Below are 17,600 nucleotides of genomic sequence, written 5' to 3'. Positions count from 1 at the left end.
TAGGGTAAGATGTACGTTACATAGTTCGTGGTGTAGATTGGGTTTGCGAGTTACATGACCGATTCTGGCAAGAATCTCGGAGGTCCTAACTATTTTGGATTTAGCTTACCACGCTTTCCGAAGCGTATCAATCCTTCCCAGAGTGAGACTTCAAAAAGGATTTGGCCTCTCATTTGGAATTACAGGGTTTTTTCCTCTTGCTTGTCTTCCCAATCAAGGGCCACTCCCTTCTGAGTCAAAGTCATAAGAGGTTCTGTGATTTGCGAGGAATTCTGGATGAACTCTCGACAGTAGGTCAGCGAGACCCAGAATTTTGAGAATTCCTGTCGGCGTCTTCGGTGTTGACAAATTCTCAATGGTTTTGATTTTTGGAGGGTCCTCAAGAATTCCCACATCACTAATAGTGTGTCTTAGGAATTTGACTCTTCAATTCAAAAACTGGTATTTAGAGAATTTCACGTAAAGCTTTTCTGATCATAATGTTTCCATGGTTTGTTGTAGATGCTCTTTATGATTTCCTTCTTACTACGAGAGTAGATAAGTAAGTCATTTACAAGGACAATGACGAACAGATCCTAGTAAGAATGGCATACCCTATCCATTAAGCTCATGAATACTACGGGCGTATTGGTCCTATCCGAGGGGCATCACTACGGACTCGTAGTGTCCATATCGAGTTTGGAAGATTGTCCTCGGGGCATCCTTCGCTGACACTCGTATCTGGTGATATTAGGATTTCAGGTCTATTTCGGAAAGGTAAGTAGTTCCTTGCGGTTGCTCAACCGACTCATCTATGCGAGGCATAGGGTAATGATTTCTTATGGAAGTCCTGTTGAGGTCTGCACTACGATGACTTCTCAAATGTTACCCATACTACTACTACTCTCGCCCATGCACACTTAACTACAGAGTTCTGATGGGATCCGGTGCATTAGTGCTGGTATGATCGCACCCCTGAATTCTGTCTTCTTAAAGAATAAGACCAGATCTCCCAAAGGTGAGAAGCTTGGTCTTTTCCTTCTGTTGCTGAGTAGTCGTTAAACTGTCCGGACGGTTCTTGTATCATTTTGATTCTGGCCAAGAGAGGAGTTATTATACATGAAAACTTAGCTTATACATGTTATGATATAACCAAGACGGGGCGGATAATAAAATGTGTGATTCTACTCTAGTCCCACATCCCAACAAGGAAAAGTAACTAAGTTAGAAATCTCACATTCTATTGTCTACCAGGTCTTCGTTATATATAACTCGGGAATGTATAAGCGAGGAAAGTCATAATAATAATCTTCTTACGAATCTTTTTCGATGAACTAAGATTTCCTAGTAAAGGCTACTATTGACCCTGGATGTACGTCGATCGTTCAATGAAAGAGTAAGAGTATGATCTCGAAGGTTTGACCTAAATCCCTATGATGCAGTCCCAGTACGGAATGGAAGTATGTTTACGAAGGTCCAACCTACATCCCTATGATGCAGTCCTTAGTAAGGAGTAGAAGTAAGTTTGTACAATGGTCTCAAGACGTTTGTCGTTCAAGTCGAGGTATTATAGGTTGGTGGATAATATGATCCAACCTTTGAAAGAGGTTTGAAAATGATTCCGGAGTTAAATTACTATAGTCCAAAGACTTGACTATAGCAAGTTTCAGATAGACTCCAATGAAAGTATGATGAGAGTATTTGAACAAAAGTGTGACACGGAAATTAGCCGACTGTCAATATCATCGATGTTTAAGATGTAATAAGTTCAGGAAAATTAACCTTGCAGTAGGTCTTACATCACATCTGGAGTAGAAAAAGTCCTTGACAGCATAAAGGTCTAACTAAAAGTACTTACAGTACAAGGTAGTCACATAGGAAGGTGCTACCCAGAACATAGGCAGGAACACGGTTCTTTAAAACAAAGAAGGAAAGTAAAGTATCTCCTAATGGCGACGGTCACCCCTATGGTGAACCCTTAGTTCAGCTAGTTGACGTTCCATATCAAGTAGGTATCTTTCGTACATCCTCTGACGTACTCAGAGCTCTATGACTTCGGCTCGAGTTTCAGCTAGGGCTTGCAGCAGGGTTTCATGGTTTCTCTCAGATCTCTTGTGAGTGTGTTCAAGGTGATTGGTACGAATGGTATGCATTCCTGCGTTGGCATCAACCTCTGCGATGTGATGGAGAGCTGTCCTGCCCTGAATCTCGTTTTGGGCAACTCTACGGACTAGGATTGGTAGAATTATGTCTGCTGAGCTCCCTTCGCTTATGGTTGTAGAAGCTTCGGTCCCATTAAACGACCCAGGTTGATCTTTCTCTTCACTCCATGTCTCCAAACCTTATACTCAAGGGGGCGTCGGGCCATGAAAAAAGTCGGACGAAGGTTAGGATTTGGAATGGGAGCTACTAGGGGTAGGTTCTCAACTTCGGGTTCGGAGTTATCATCCTCCGAAAGGTCTTCAGCATGGTGATCATTCAAAGGGATTGGATGATCATTCTCGGGTTCTTCTCTAACCCATCCAGCATTCGGAAGGTACCGATTGCCGTGGGGACGGAGTCCAACCATGTTATCTACGCGAGAATTGGGGTCAAGAAGTAGTTATCTAGATGAACTAACTAGATAATTATAAGAAGATATTTATTAGTTACATCACTATTTGTAAAGTGCATACCGATTATATGTAATTAAATAGGATAGTCCCTCGAATAAGTGACCTTAACTCCAAATTCACCAGGAACAGGGGTAAAGCAAAATTTCATAGATTCGGAGTCTATATCATCCTAGTTACATATAACCTTAATGTATCCACTTAGCAACTATTGACCTAGTAACGAAGATCCTCTTTTTCTTTAGTTCTCAAGTATAAAGTACTTATAGTAACATCAAATACCCCTATGGTATTTCATTGTGGTAGTGTTGGTAAGTTTTTAGACTTGTTGCCACATCACAACCATTCTTGGGCATATGCTAATCACTCCTCGTACCAGCATAGTTGATCAGGATATGCCACTCCTAAAACTGACCATACATCCCCGAGCTTACCTGTGATATTCAACAACCGTAATACTTTTGTTCTTGTCATTATGACACAGATTTTAGTATGAATGCAGGCACGTATACTCAATCAAATATTTTATTATTTAAAGTATAAAATCTTGGTCAGATTATTTTTAATCCCATTGTATTTATAGTTAGTATATCTTTTATGGTTTTATATACTTAATTCACTATAAACAGTTCTCTGATACCAATCTGTCACACCCCAAAACCAAGAACGGCGGAAGCGTTCTGGGGCGGAGGACGTCATGTAATGTATCACAACAATGTAAAGTAGTAAACAAGCAACAACATCATCCATTGCATTAATAGTATAATTTTTAATTACAGGTGTGTTCTTTCATAGTATAAGACAACATAATGAATAATCAAAATAAAAGATAAGTCTGAACTGCTCCGTCTTCACAAAACCTGGTCGTCGTACCTGTCTATTTGTGACCTGAGAATACAAGTTATTTTGAAAGCGAGTATCAGCCAAAAAGCCGGTGAATTCATAAGTATTAATGTGTCTTTGATTTGTAAAACTTGTAATGAAAGACTTGAAATTGTTTTGAAAGAAACTTCGTATAAGTATGAAAATGTTTCTAAGTAGTTGAAAGCGTTTGAAAAACCCTAGAAATCCCTATGATTCCTATTACTATAAAAGGAAGTCTTCTACCAAGACCTAACTGTTTTGAAAGTAGTCTTCTACCAAGACCCTACTGTTTTGAAAGTAGCCTTCTACCAAGACCCGACTATTTTGAAAGTAGCCTTTGATGGGTTTTAGCCATAAGAACATCCTATGTGCTCATGCAACCCTAATGCTTGGATCTAGGTTTCTCTATTGTACATGCAATTCATCCAAGACTATAAAACCTAAGATCTAATCAATATAACATATGAATTAGGGTTTAGATCATACCTTGATTGTTATGTAGCAATAACAATCTCAAATCCTTCTTGTATTGACTTTAGAAAGCTAAGAGTCACAAATGTCACTCCTCTAATGGCTCACAAACACCAAGAGCAAGAGGATGAAGAAGAGAAGAGAAGGAGGCTCTCAAAAATGTGTGGAAACCCTAACTAATTAGTTCTCCACGTTTTTGGGGCTTAAGGGTTCCTTAAATAGTGAGGCTATTAGGGTTATCTAACAAGGAAACCCTAATTTGGATGCTTAGGCCCTAAGCAACCCATGTACTCCTTTCTTAAAGGCCTTTGGACGATTTCTAATGGGTTTCCCCATAGAATTCGTCCACCCCTTTAATATGGAGTCCATTAGCCCAATATTCAACTATCACACAATTGACAGTTCTAGTCCCTTAAGTTTAATTAATGTCTTTTAGCCACAAACTTAATTCTTATTAATTCTTGACTAATGTTAATTAAACAATATGATTTCTCCTTTAATATATTATTCTCATAATATATTAATAAATCATAATTAATCCTTTCTCTCCATAATTCATCCTATCAAGTTGCTTTGATGAAGGCAACCTAAAAGGACCATGCACCATCGGGTCAAGTACATACCAAAATATTTATGGACTTAGACACTAATCCAACAGTCTCCCACTTGGATAAGTCTAATAACTATTCTACGTATGACTTCAGATCCCGATCTGCAATCGTAGCTTTCTAAAGCCGCTGTCAACTCTGATCTTATCAGATACACGTGTCCATTAGATAAGGGATCATATATTCCTCCATTCTAGATATTGTATAGACTGAGACATGGATCTAAATCATTCTCTCTGTCTATGTGCTGTTTCCCGAATTCAGATTTATGAAGACTGACAACAGACTACAATTGAACATCTCAATTTAGTCCCGGCTTGGCCAAGCGCTTAGGTGCCATCACTAAATCATCGAGGGGCCCACATATATCGCTTTTATCCTACTTTGGATAAAAGGAACGGATAAACTTTGACTCAATGCTTGCTTGCACTCACTCACCAAATCACACACAACAATATGTTTTATAACACCAAGTTACTGGTGCGTTTACATATTATCAACGTGCAACCGACTTGCAAGATACGACTCACACATCTCGGTTTCAAGAATATAAGATGTTATCGTCTCACTAGTCACTCATGATAAAATCCATGGAGTGATCCAAGTGAGCGTGGGTTTAATCCAATGCTCAAATCATATTCATAAGCACTCATGAACGTTGCAGCAAACATTTTCTTAGAATAGAGAAACTTTTATCTTTCTGCTTACTTGATTCTTCTTATTCGTTCTACTATTGATTTAAACCTTTTCAATCAATTCAGAATTATACTTAATCTTATAAGTATAATCATATTTACTAAACCTTTAGTGAATCATGACAAATATCTTTGTTACTCTTGTGGTGGACTTGATCAACACACAACTTTGTGTACTCGATCTCCTAGTCCTTCACTTGACACTTTGTCAACGACTTAGTCTTATTTCCAAATATGAAATTTCTCATTCATCGTGCAACCAAGTTGCATGATTCCAAGTTTCTGTCCAATTGAAACTTGGGCGATGAGAAACTCTCCCTATTTGGTAAATTCTTGACATTTCCACAATTATCATAATTAAGAATCACATCCATTCGTTGTAGAAATATGCAAACATCAATTTTTCATAACGATTTCATTGCAAGGAAATAAATAAAAAAATAAATGAGTCAAATCAAAATTTATTTTATTCATAAAAGCAGTGGAAAACATTTGTCCTTACAATGCAAAATCAACTGAAAAAACTATGTAATCAAATATTCCTAACAACTCTATCATAACTTTCTAAGCTTAAATCTAATCTTCGAATCCATGTGATCGAGATCCATTTCTTCGCGATTAGACTCATCTTGCTTTCTCATCAAGCTTCCTCTCTTTTCACTAATCCTGCAAAACATTCAAACACAATCTTATCACATTATGTATTAAGAATCAATGAAAAGGAACTTAATGGAGTTAGATAGTGGATTTTACCTGAAGCACAGCCATACTCTTTGACTCTCCCATCTTCTAGACTCTTCAGGCTCTTAGGGCAGACTTGTATCCAACGCCCTTTCTCTTGGCAGCAAACGCAGGTCGGTTCTCCTAGAACGTCCTCGGAAGCATGGTTGGTTGACTTTCCCAACAAATACGCTCCATTGCTTTGCCAAATCATTTCTGATTCAGCAGCAATGAGCATGTAAGTTAGGTTAATGAGGTTTTCGTCATGATCCATCATATAATACTTTCTCTTGAACTCATTATATGATTCGGGAAGTGACTGCAGAACCCAGTTCACAGCCAACTTATCCGGGAATGACGCACCCAACATTATCAACCTATCGATGTGTGATTTCACTCCTAGAACATGGGCACACACGGGTTTACCATCTTCATGTTTCATTTCCAATAGGGCTTTAGTGACATTGAACCTTTCAATTCTACGATCTTGTGGGTTAGGGAGAATAACGGGAGGAGCTGGAGGAAGTGAAGCATGATTTCTTGTTCCTCGATCGAATCGTGGAATATCATCTTCATGTGGAATGCTTGTTCCACAGGATTTGGGAAGACCATAGTTGTCGAACTTTGACATCTACAAAACGGGAGAAAACAAATTGAAGTTAGTTGATCGATTGAGTCCTTAATAAATCACCCAAATGAGATATTAAGGCTAGGACCGAACACAATATTCCACAACTCGGGAGAGGGATGCCGTAACCCTAATTGCAGAACATTTGAAGGTAAGTGAATGACGATTCACTAATTTTCCACCATGAAAAACAAAAAATAGATTAAGTCTTAAATGTATTGAAAACTCCTAGATTCTTTGAGATTCATTGAACCTTTTCAATGGCATGTTTAAATCTCGATATGCCCCTCTAGTTTGTGACTGGGATGCCGAGGATCACAAAGCGGGTGTGAATAACCATGCAAATCTACATGGTGCCCTCACATGTTACAGTCACCTATTCGATGTGCCGGTAAACCACACACGCTCCACCGAACTATGACAAACATTGAGTCACCCTTTGCTACCTTTGCTTAGAACCATTTAGTGTGCCGGTTAACCACACACGCTCCACTAACGTCTTCGCAAGGATACAAAGTGTAATTTCATGGAATTGCATCAATTCACTTTTTCCTAAAGTAACTAAGATTGGGAATTTGTAAAAACATTTAGTTACTTTTGTACTTCATTATACTTATAATGGAAGGTTCTGTCCTATCCTACCCATTCGGCTAACGACCCTCCACTAGTCAAGAGTGCGGTGGGTAAGAGTAGATACCCATTCAATCGTCATTTTATAGGCAATTTCCTTAAATACCCCTTATAGACCAGCTTCGTGAATGAGGCCTACTAATGGTAAGACTGACTTTTACTCATATATAATGTTAGACTTTTAATGTTATATATAGTATAGGGTGTATTTTACACTTTTAAAATACTAGGTGGTCAAATTTAACAATTATACTTATAATTCAATTAAATTGTAAACCAAAACTTTATGGATTTATTAAATCTCTTTTAACTATACACTTTAATTAATTAATAAAACCATAAGGGTGTGATTTGAACTTTTTCAAAACTATACTAGGGTTTTGGAATTTAACATTTCTAAATTAAGCTTTTAATCAACTTTTAAATTTCAAAACTTGAGGGAAAGTTTTGAAAAATTTCAAAACATTAGGGTTTACAATTTAAATATTTCAAAATCAAACTTTTCAATCAAAATTTAAATTCCAAAACTTGAGGGCAAGTTTTGAAACCTTTTTCAAAACATTAGGGTTTCAACTATTTAAATTTCAAAACAAAACTTTTTAGTTCTAATTTAAACTATAAAACCTAAAGGGATTAATTTGAAACTTTTCCAAACTTTGTCAAGAATATTCTAGATCACATAATTCAAATAAGGCAATTAACTATAATTGGTGGTTATCTAATTAGATCTAGTTTAAATTCTTGCAAGATAATGATCAAATAATTTCCATAACTTAACATTTATCAAATAAGGTAACAATTATCTAATTAGATGACCAAACTCTTTTATTTTGACAAGGATAATCATAAGGAATCAATAAAATTCGAATTTTATTAATTTTAAATAATTATGGCAATTATCCTAAGTCAAAATAGGCAAAAAATCCCGAAACAGCCTCCTTCTGACGCTCGAACTCGCCGAGTTCCTCTATGGACTCGCCGAGTTGGAGCTACTCGCCGAGTCCACATTGGAACTCGCCGAGTTCATCAGACAGGGGGCGAAAAAATCGATTTTTGAAGCTTGAACAAATAACCAAGGCATCAATACAATAGAAACCAATCAAGGCTTTGATACCACTGATGGGTTTTAGCCATAAGAACATCCTATGTGCTCATGCAACCCTAATGCTTGGATCTAGGTTTCTCTATTGTACATGTAATTCATCCAAGACTATAAAAACTAAGATCTAATCAATATAACATATGAATTAGGGTTTAGATCATACCTTGATTGTTATGTAGCAATAACAATCTCAAATCCTTCTTGTATTGACTTTAGAAAGCTAAGAGTCACAAATGTCACTCCTCTAATGGCTCACAAACACCAAGAGCAAGAGGATGAAGAAGAGAAGAGAAGGAGGCTCTCAAAAACGTGTGGAAACCCTAACTAATTAGTTCTCCACGTTTTTAGGGCTTAAGGGTTCCTTAAATAGTGAGGCTATTAGGGTTATCTAACAAGGAAACCCTAATTTGGATGCTTAGGCCCTAAGCAACCCATGTACTCCTTTCTTAAAGGCCTTTGGATGATTTCTAATAGGTTTCCCCATAGAATTCGTCTACCCCTTTAATATGGAGTCCATTAGCCCAATATTCAACTATCACACAATTGACAGTTCTAGTCCCTTAAGTTTAATTAATGTCTTTTAGCCACAAACTTAATTCTTATTAATTCTTCACTAATATTAATTAAACAATATGATTTCTCCTTTAATATATTATTCTCATAATATATTAATAAATCATAATTAATCCTTTCTCTCCATAATTCATCCTATCAAGTTGCTTTGATGAAGGCAACCCAAATGGACCATGCACCATCGCGTCAAGTACATACCAAAATAGTTATGGACTTAGACACTAATCCAACAGCCTTCTACCAAGACCCGACTGATTTGAAAATAGCCTTCTACCAAGACCTGACTATACTTACTATTATTATTAATATAATAAATTGTATCCTTAGGTACAAGGATACTCAAATATAATTCACCTTATCGGTTATGTGAATGTGTCACAAGATAAAGGTAATAATATAAATAACTTAAGTATTATCCTTTTGTACTAGGATAACTAACAGTGTTAACTGAAGACATCCGTAGATGTACATCTACCACTGTAGCTAACAGCTGAGTGTAGGAATAGTTAGTCCCTTAAAGTATACCTATAATGGTATCAACCGTAGACATCCGTGGACGTGCATTTACCTCTGTAGCTAACAGAGATTCTCGGAATGGTTAGTCCCGCAAAGTATCATTTGGTACTAGGATATTAAGTCCAATCTATCTCGTCGATTATGTGATTTTATCACAAAATAAAGATAAGAAGGAGAATTATATAACAGTATCTATACATATAATATGTAATAGTAACTCATAATATAGTATCTACGTAACGGTATCCGTGTAAAAGTATCCAACTAGGGATATATGAATGTATAACTTTGCTACCCAAAGGTAATGAACTAACTGATTAGAACTATTATGTCCATATATGTACACATGATATATAACTAAATATCTAAACGACCTTCGGACGGATACCCAACATCCACCAGACCGCATCCCAAAGAGGAAAAGGAAATAGAGCGGGTTTGCCTTCCTAAGTCCTTTAAACATTACTTATATAACTATACATATACAGGCATGCTTTTAACAGGGTATCTATGTATAGACTAATGAATTAACTGACTCTTATGTGATTCCTTGTACTTGGAATGGTAAGTAGTATCTCCTAACCATACCTATAATAGTTACTAACAATGTACGCGTATAACCTGAAGTATGCCTTTGCTACCCAAAGGTACTGAACTGACTGAAAGGAAAATTTTTATGTCTACATATGTATACATGATATATAACTAATATTTAGACGACATTCGGACGGATAACCGATACCCCATAGCCACATCCTAACGAGGAAAAGGAAACAGAGTGAGTTTATAAAAATAACAATACATATATGGGCATGCATTTGATAATATAAAAGCATAAAAGAAGTTTTGTAAAACCTTTGAAAAAGATTAATATCTAAGAAAAGATCGACTTGATGTCAGTTTATAAAACAGTTTGAAAGTATTTGTTTGATAAAACAGTTTAAGTATAAAGAAACCTTTGTTTGAAACACAATTGTAAAAGTGTTTGAAATGAAACATACAGTGTATAATAAACAGTTTAATAAAGAGTTCTCAACATATAAAGCGTTTATGAAAATCATTTGAAGAAATCCGTTTGGTAAAACGGTTAACGTATAGTAAATCCATTTGCATGTTAGTTATTAATCACATGTGATTGATATAATAACTAACATGATTCAACTTGTATTCCCCCCCCCCATAAAGCATTTAAAAACATGTAGAAACATTTAAAAGGTTAATTAAAGGGGTATGAACTCACCTGCAGTGAGCGGATCAGAAGGAAGTGTCGGACAAGTGCTTGGTGTCAAGTGAAGACTTAGACACACACAATGATCCTAATTTAAAATGAAGACATATGTATATAAACATTTAGTGATTATAACACCAATTAAACATGTATAAACATCCTATTTTGAGGAAAACACTTTGGTCAAGTGCTAGGAGGCTATCGGGTTGCAACAAGGGAGTGCAAGGCCTCATACGGGAGTTTATGGTCCAATGACCATGTTTGTTGGAGTTTACGGCCCGGGGGAGTTTACTCCTGGCTGTAAACTCTCAATTGGTCAACAAAAGGGGCTTAAAACTCTAAGGGCTTAAGTGGTTAAGTGCTCCAAATCTTTAAACAAGTGTTTGGGTGGGTTTAAGGTCCTAAAATGTCCTTGCATGGTGTTTACGGCCCCGGGACCACTCCCCCATGAGTTTACGGCCGTAAACTCATGGTAAGGAGTACCATTTCGTGCTATGAAGTCCTTAGCTCAACGGTGTAAGGTTCTATGTCACTAACCAAGGCTTACTAAGGTGGTAGGGTGCCATTTGCACCCTTAAAAGGGGTTTACGGCCCAAGAACATGCCTTGGACGTAAACTCCTTGAGTCCCATGATTTCTTATGTTTTCTAAGCTCTAAATATGATAAACCTAGTGTACAATGAGTTGGATCAAGAGTACTTACGATCTAGGAGCTTGAATGGTCGGTTTTGGCCAAGAACACTAGTGTGTGTTCTTGGTGTTCTTGGTGAAACTTGAAGATCTACAAAATGGAATGATTTCATGGATGAAATCATGTAATATTACTAGTTCATGCAATATATCAACTAGTTAAGACAATAAGCTTACTAGATTTGAAGATCGAGGACGAAGATCGGGATGATACTTGAGAGGATTCGGGCCAAGAGGAGGAAAGGAATGAACAAAGTGGCCAAAACTTCACCTTATAGGAGGAGTTTACGGCCCTCATGGAGTTTACTGCCATAAACTCCCATGTGGTGGCTGTGAACTCCTGGTCAAGATGTTCCGGACTTGTTCTTTGAGCTAAAGATTCAGCAGATAAACCCTGACACATATTCCTTAAGTGTACAAGGCTCGGAATGCTCAAATAATCTCCTAATTGTGCTAAAAGATAGCATAAATGAGTTTGACTTTTAATGAAGTGTTTAACTGTACTGGATGGAAAATTTCGGGTTGTCACATCATCCTCCTAGATCCTTAGCCCTAATCTAGCATGCAGTTCTTTAAATCATATATCAGGCATACAAGGCATCCTCCTAGATCCTTAGCCCAATTCTAGCATGCAGTTCTCAGAATCATAAATCATATAACATAACATAACAAATATGGGTATCTTGGGGAAAATTACTTGAGCTCGATGGTCGCACGCATCACACAACTTGTCCTTTCTCAAAATTCTTTAACTTAAATTTTTGAAAACTGCTTTCTTTGAAAAAAAATATTTTAATCCCTCGGTTTGAGTCCAGACACCCCCGAGGGTGTGTCCGAATCTCTCAAAGCAAGGCTCTGATACCAACTTGTAATATCCCAAATTTCGAGGCCAAAAGTTTTGTTTCTAATTATGTATTTCATAAGACATTTTACCAAAAACATTGTCAATATTACATCAAGTTATAAAAACCATAACGTCGTGTCCCAAACCATAACATCAGAAGTAATGAAAATCATAGTACAATCCCAGAAAACTCAATGCAGAAACCATGTGTGTGTGATGCGCTGCTACATCGTCGGCTCCTTCCCCTTAGACGAAGAGGTACCTGAAACCAAAACTAAAACTGTAAGCACGAAGCTTAGTGAGTTCCCCCATCATACCCATACCAAAATAATACATGACCGTCGGTATCTTTCAATCGGTAACTGTCAAGCATAACCGGGAGCTAGACTCCCCCTTGGTATCCTTCAACCGGTAACCGGGAACTATCCTCCCCTTCGGTATCTTTCAACTGGTATCTAGGAACTATCCTCCCCTTCGGTATCTTTCAACCGGTAACTAGGGTCTATTTAACCCTTCCTGCTGTTAACACATAATAAGCATATCAATCATAACCACATCAATCACAATAAGCATAACACATATCAAGTCCTAGATAATTATCACAAAGACAACCATCTAACCAATATTCTTAATGGTGGGTCGGCATTGTGGCCGTAGACCCACCCCTACTAGGAGAAGACTCACCTCAAAGTCGTGTAGCGTCCCAACTGTCCTCGACGTGAAAATCGACTCTCCTCGACTCCTTAATCCCTACACGATAACCCCATCCACGTTATCAACTTGCACTTGTAACCCTAACCAGGGTCAGCTCAAATCCGGTCAAAGTCAACATCCAGTTGACTTGACTCGCCGAGTTGGTCTACCAACTCGTTGAATCCATACCTCTCTAACCCAAACCAATCCCCGTCTCTACTCGTTGAGTCTAGTAAGAACTCGACGGGTTCTTCTTCAATCATACCATCAGGACCATCTTCATCCGACTCGCCGAGTTCGACCTTGAACTCATTGAGTCCATCTTCCTCATAAGAATGTGTCTAGTCTACGACTCGCCGAGTTGTAGGAACAACTCGTCGAGTCCATCTTCAAGGATTGGAAGATTGCCTTGGACTCGCCAAGTGTGCTCAAGCACTCGTCGAGTCCCATGATTCCCAGGTCTATAATCCCGTCCATCTTTGTTGAGTCCTTCTCTAGACTCAACCAGACCCCCAAAACAACAAAGGTTGGAGAACCACTATCCGACTCGTCGAGTCCCAAGAATAAATCGTCGAGTCCACTAAAGTCCATGTCTGTAAACTCGATTCCTGTCAAGCTCATCTCATCCAAAGGGTAGATCTCACCTCCTAGGGCCGATATAGCACCTAAAGCCATGAACTTTACGTCCATGCATGGGTCTTTTAGCCCTAAAGGACTACAAATAAAGTCTAAAAGATGCATGGGGATCTCATGGCCATAAAGTTGGTACCTTTATGCCATGAGACCCCTCCAATGACCAAGATCTGAAGTCAATACTCCCTATAACACTTCACAACCCAAAAATGGCTTAGAAAGCCCTAAGTATACCCAAAATCCAAGCCCTAAAGATGAATAAAGACATGGAAGATCAAGGGAGGAGCTTTTTACCTTAAATGAGCTGGAAATGGAACACAATCTCTAGATCTCCAAGATCCAACTTGAGCTCCCAAGCTCCTTTCATCTTCTCAAGCTTCACAATCCACCAAAATGCATCAAAATGGCCTTAGAATACTTAAAAAAGGATAGGGTTTCGATATGATGTATTTTGGGAGTATAAGGGGCGATGGAGGCTGAGATAAGTTGTTTAAATAGGGTGCAAACTATAACACCCGAATTCCTAGGTATGTTATTTTAAGTATTTATTTTAAGGTTCATTGACCTACTCGACGAGTTCGTACTATAAATCGCCGAGTAGAGACGGGATGGCCACGTGGGTTTAATGATGTGACAACCCAATATTTTCCAAAAGCGATGTAACACTCAAAAGTCAAATACAACGAAAACTATTTGGAATCAACGAAATTAACCTCAAAAATAAAGTGTTCAAATATCTAAATTGGGATGCATCAAATATTAGATATCGTGCCAAGGTTTCCAAAAACATAAAGAACATTCGAAACCGGGTTATATTGAAAAAAATTATAACCACTTGAATATTTACGGCACACCGTTAAAACATTATTTAACGTAAAAAGTGAAATTACAATAAAATGAAATTTAGCCTTAAGTATCTAAACAAAAGTTGTAGAGTTCGTTAAACTGTAAACGTACATAAAAAGATCGCCCAAATTGGATCTCGTATGAAAAAGTTACGAATTTTCTAACTTTCGTAACAGTAGTAGAGGGCTAAAAACTCGAATTGAAGATCGGGTGTTATTTAGCTATCGCAACCTAAACGAAAGTTAAAGGTCTCCACAATAGGAGTAAAATGATAAAAAGACAAACGAAAACCGACGTCGAATAAAGAAACTATGAATTTTTAACGGACTTTAGCAGTCACGGCCTATTAAAAACATATCATTAAAAATAAAGCCAAAACTAGCCGACGAAATCTAAATGAAAGTTGTAGAGCATAATCTCACCTACGCGTGGATATAAAGAACACGAAAAACGGAGCCCGTACGCGAAAGTTACGGAATTTAGAAGACGGAAGCCAGGATTACGCCCAACTTAATGTAGGAGTACGCCCAACGTACTCAGGTGCAGGGTCGAGTCCCATCAGTTGCAGCTCTACGCCTAGCTAGATTCGAGTCGTAAGCCATGACGCAAAGTTACGCCCAACGTAACCGAAGTACACCCAGCGTAACGCGTACGCCCAGCGTACTCTGGTGGTACGCCCTGCGTACTCGACTTTCTAGCACTATAAATAGAAGGCATGAGCTACGGGTTTTGGCACACCTTCTCAAACTCCCACGTACTCTCTCATACTTTCAAGCACCAGAATTTATCCCGATGGCCTCGGCTTCCGCACCCGAGCCCCAACGAAGATTCTACGCTACCGAGATCCCCGAAGAGCTCGAAGACGCAGCTTTCTGCGGTTGAAGTTCTGCTCGACTCTAGCCCCACCCTCTTCAAACAAAACAAGTGAGTTCATACCCCTACCTTTCAAGTCTTTTCATGTTTTAGGGAGAAATACAAGTACAATACAAGTAAAAGTATCGTTTTATAAACATAAATGTAACATCTATCTTATTGATTATCGATACCAACATCTTACTTTACGTAAAAAGGGCTAGTATATCATCTAGTTATTTTCACCAAATGGAACATACTTTCTAAAAAACTATAATGGGTATAGTTAGCAAGCTATTCATACATTCTTACGTATATATCTTGAAAAACGAAATACTTTCAACAAAAATCTTTCTTATCGTAAATCTATTTATACTAAGTGATGTGAGATATTCAAACTTCAACGTACTCTTATGTATGCATTTCAAGTCCTGTATTATATACCATAATCTCTTGGAGGGAGAGAGTGATACTTGTGTATATATCTATATGGGATTGACAACCCCGCACCTAAACTGTTAGCTACAATTAGACCGGCAGGTCTGGGGTGACAAATGTCATAACACTACAACACCTGAAGAGTGTTGTTACAGGCAGTCTGTGTCAATAGTATGGTTATAAGACTCACACAAAAAAACAAGTTTGATTTACGAGATTCATATATGCAATCAGTTTCTACATTATTTTGAACACAAAGTTTATCTTTATCATTCAAGTATGAAAAATACTAACGCACTCCAACTTCGGGAACTTTTCAAACTATTTATAGAAAATATTGGATTTTCTGAAAACCTCGTTCATCGATTTTCTACCAAAAAGGACACCCTTTTCAATACAAAACACTTATGAACTCACCAACTTAACTGTTAACAGGTTTTCGAAACCACTTGTATCTCTCAAGGAATCAGTAATACAGGTAACCACCAGCTTTTGAAGAAGGAACGCTAAGGACGTTTATTATTAAAAATTTATATCATCATATTGTAATATTCTTTTGTAAATATGTATAACGCAACAATATACGTTTTTTTATTATATATATGATGGTTGTGTTACTTTCTTTACGATATTCAATTGTTGTGATACTACGTGAAGTCATCCACCCCCGAATGTTTCCGTCATTCTGGTTTGGGGTGTGACAGATTGGTATTAGAGCATTGTTTATAGTGAAGTAAGTATATCGAACCACATAAGATATACAAACTATAAATGCAAAGGGGACCAAAAACCCTCTGACAAAACGTTTTCATAAACAATATATTTTTAATATATATATATATATATATATATATATATATATATATATATATATATATATATATACATATTTTTACTTGCATGTATTAGTCTCGTATCATGACAAGTTTTCTAAAAAGTATTAAGGCAAGTTGTGACACTATGATTGGGCCTCGGGGTATGTAATCAAATCGAGAATAAATATAGCCTGGTCAACTATATTTATCCTGGATTTGACCAATGTACGTCGAGGAATGGTCGTAGTGGACAACAAGCCAAAAAATTACCAAATAATTTTTTTTTTAAGATTCGCCAATTAGAAATACTATAGGAGTATTGTTATAAAATAATAGTACAATGAAAAACTTGCACACCGTAAGATATGGTTAAATATAGGATGTAGTTAAATAGAAATTTCTTTTCTTATAAAATTCGCATACCTCTATCCTAGTACAGACGAATGGCCGGATTCCATTTACCAGGAGATCCCTACTACCCAAACCAGGGCAACGGCGGATGGATAGAAGAAGACCCGGAGGAAATCGAAGAGGAAGTCAAAGAAGAATTCAAAGTCGAAGTCGAAGAAGAATTCAAAGTCGAAGTTAGAGAGGAATTCGAAGTCGACGAGGAGGTCGAGGAAATTACTAGTGGATTAGACTCCGAGCCGGAAGAAATCGACCCTCCCATCCCTCATCCTCCCGAAATCAGACAATATCAACCAGGACCCATTCCCATGTGGGGAAGCCACCTCTACTACTAGAGCCGCCAACTGGGTGTACGCCCTCCTTTCGGCATGTGTCGAGATTTTTACAATGTCAGTAGGGGAGGCTTAGCTGATCGAGCACTTCCTGTTATTGTGGGCACTATAGCTACCCAGAACTGCCATGCGGACAAGCAAGCAGCCAGAGTTTGCGAGATCAATGCTGCTACTCAGGGTAACGCTGCAGACATCCGTCGTCTGGAAGGACTACACGAAAGTACCCAACTCCACACACGGCCGCTTCAGAACCAAATGGTGACAACACTGATAGAAATAAAAGAGATGAAGGAACAACAAGCAGTTCTTGAAAGGCGCCTGATGGGGGTCAAGCAGTCGGATGCCGAATCCAGCTCCAAACGTACAACACGCCGCATGTAGAACTTGCTCAACTCCAACAATTTTGATATAGCATAGGACCTCG

General features: G+C 37.9%; 1 pseudogene; it reads right to left on the bottom strand.

The window, feature by feature from the left end:
* Positions 1 to 836: 836 nt before the first annotated feature.
* Positions 837 to 954, bottom strand: LOC111904694 (5S ribosomal RNA; annotated as a pseudogene).
* Between the last annotated feature and the right edge of the window lie 16,646 nt (positions 955 to 17,600).

The sequence above is a fragment of the Lactuca sativa genome, chromosome 1 (assembly GCF_002870075.4).
Source record: "Lactuca sativa cultivar Salinas chromosome 1, Lsat_Salinas_v11, whole genome shotgun sequence".
NCBI lineage: Eukaryota > Viridiplantae > Streptophyta > Magnoliopsida > Asterales > Asteraceae > Lactuca > Lactuca sativa.
This window is presented reverse-complemented; position numbering and strand designations above follow the sequence as displayed.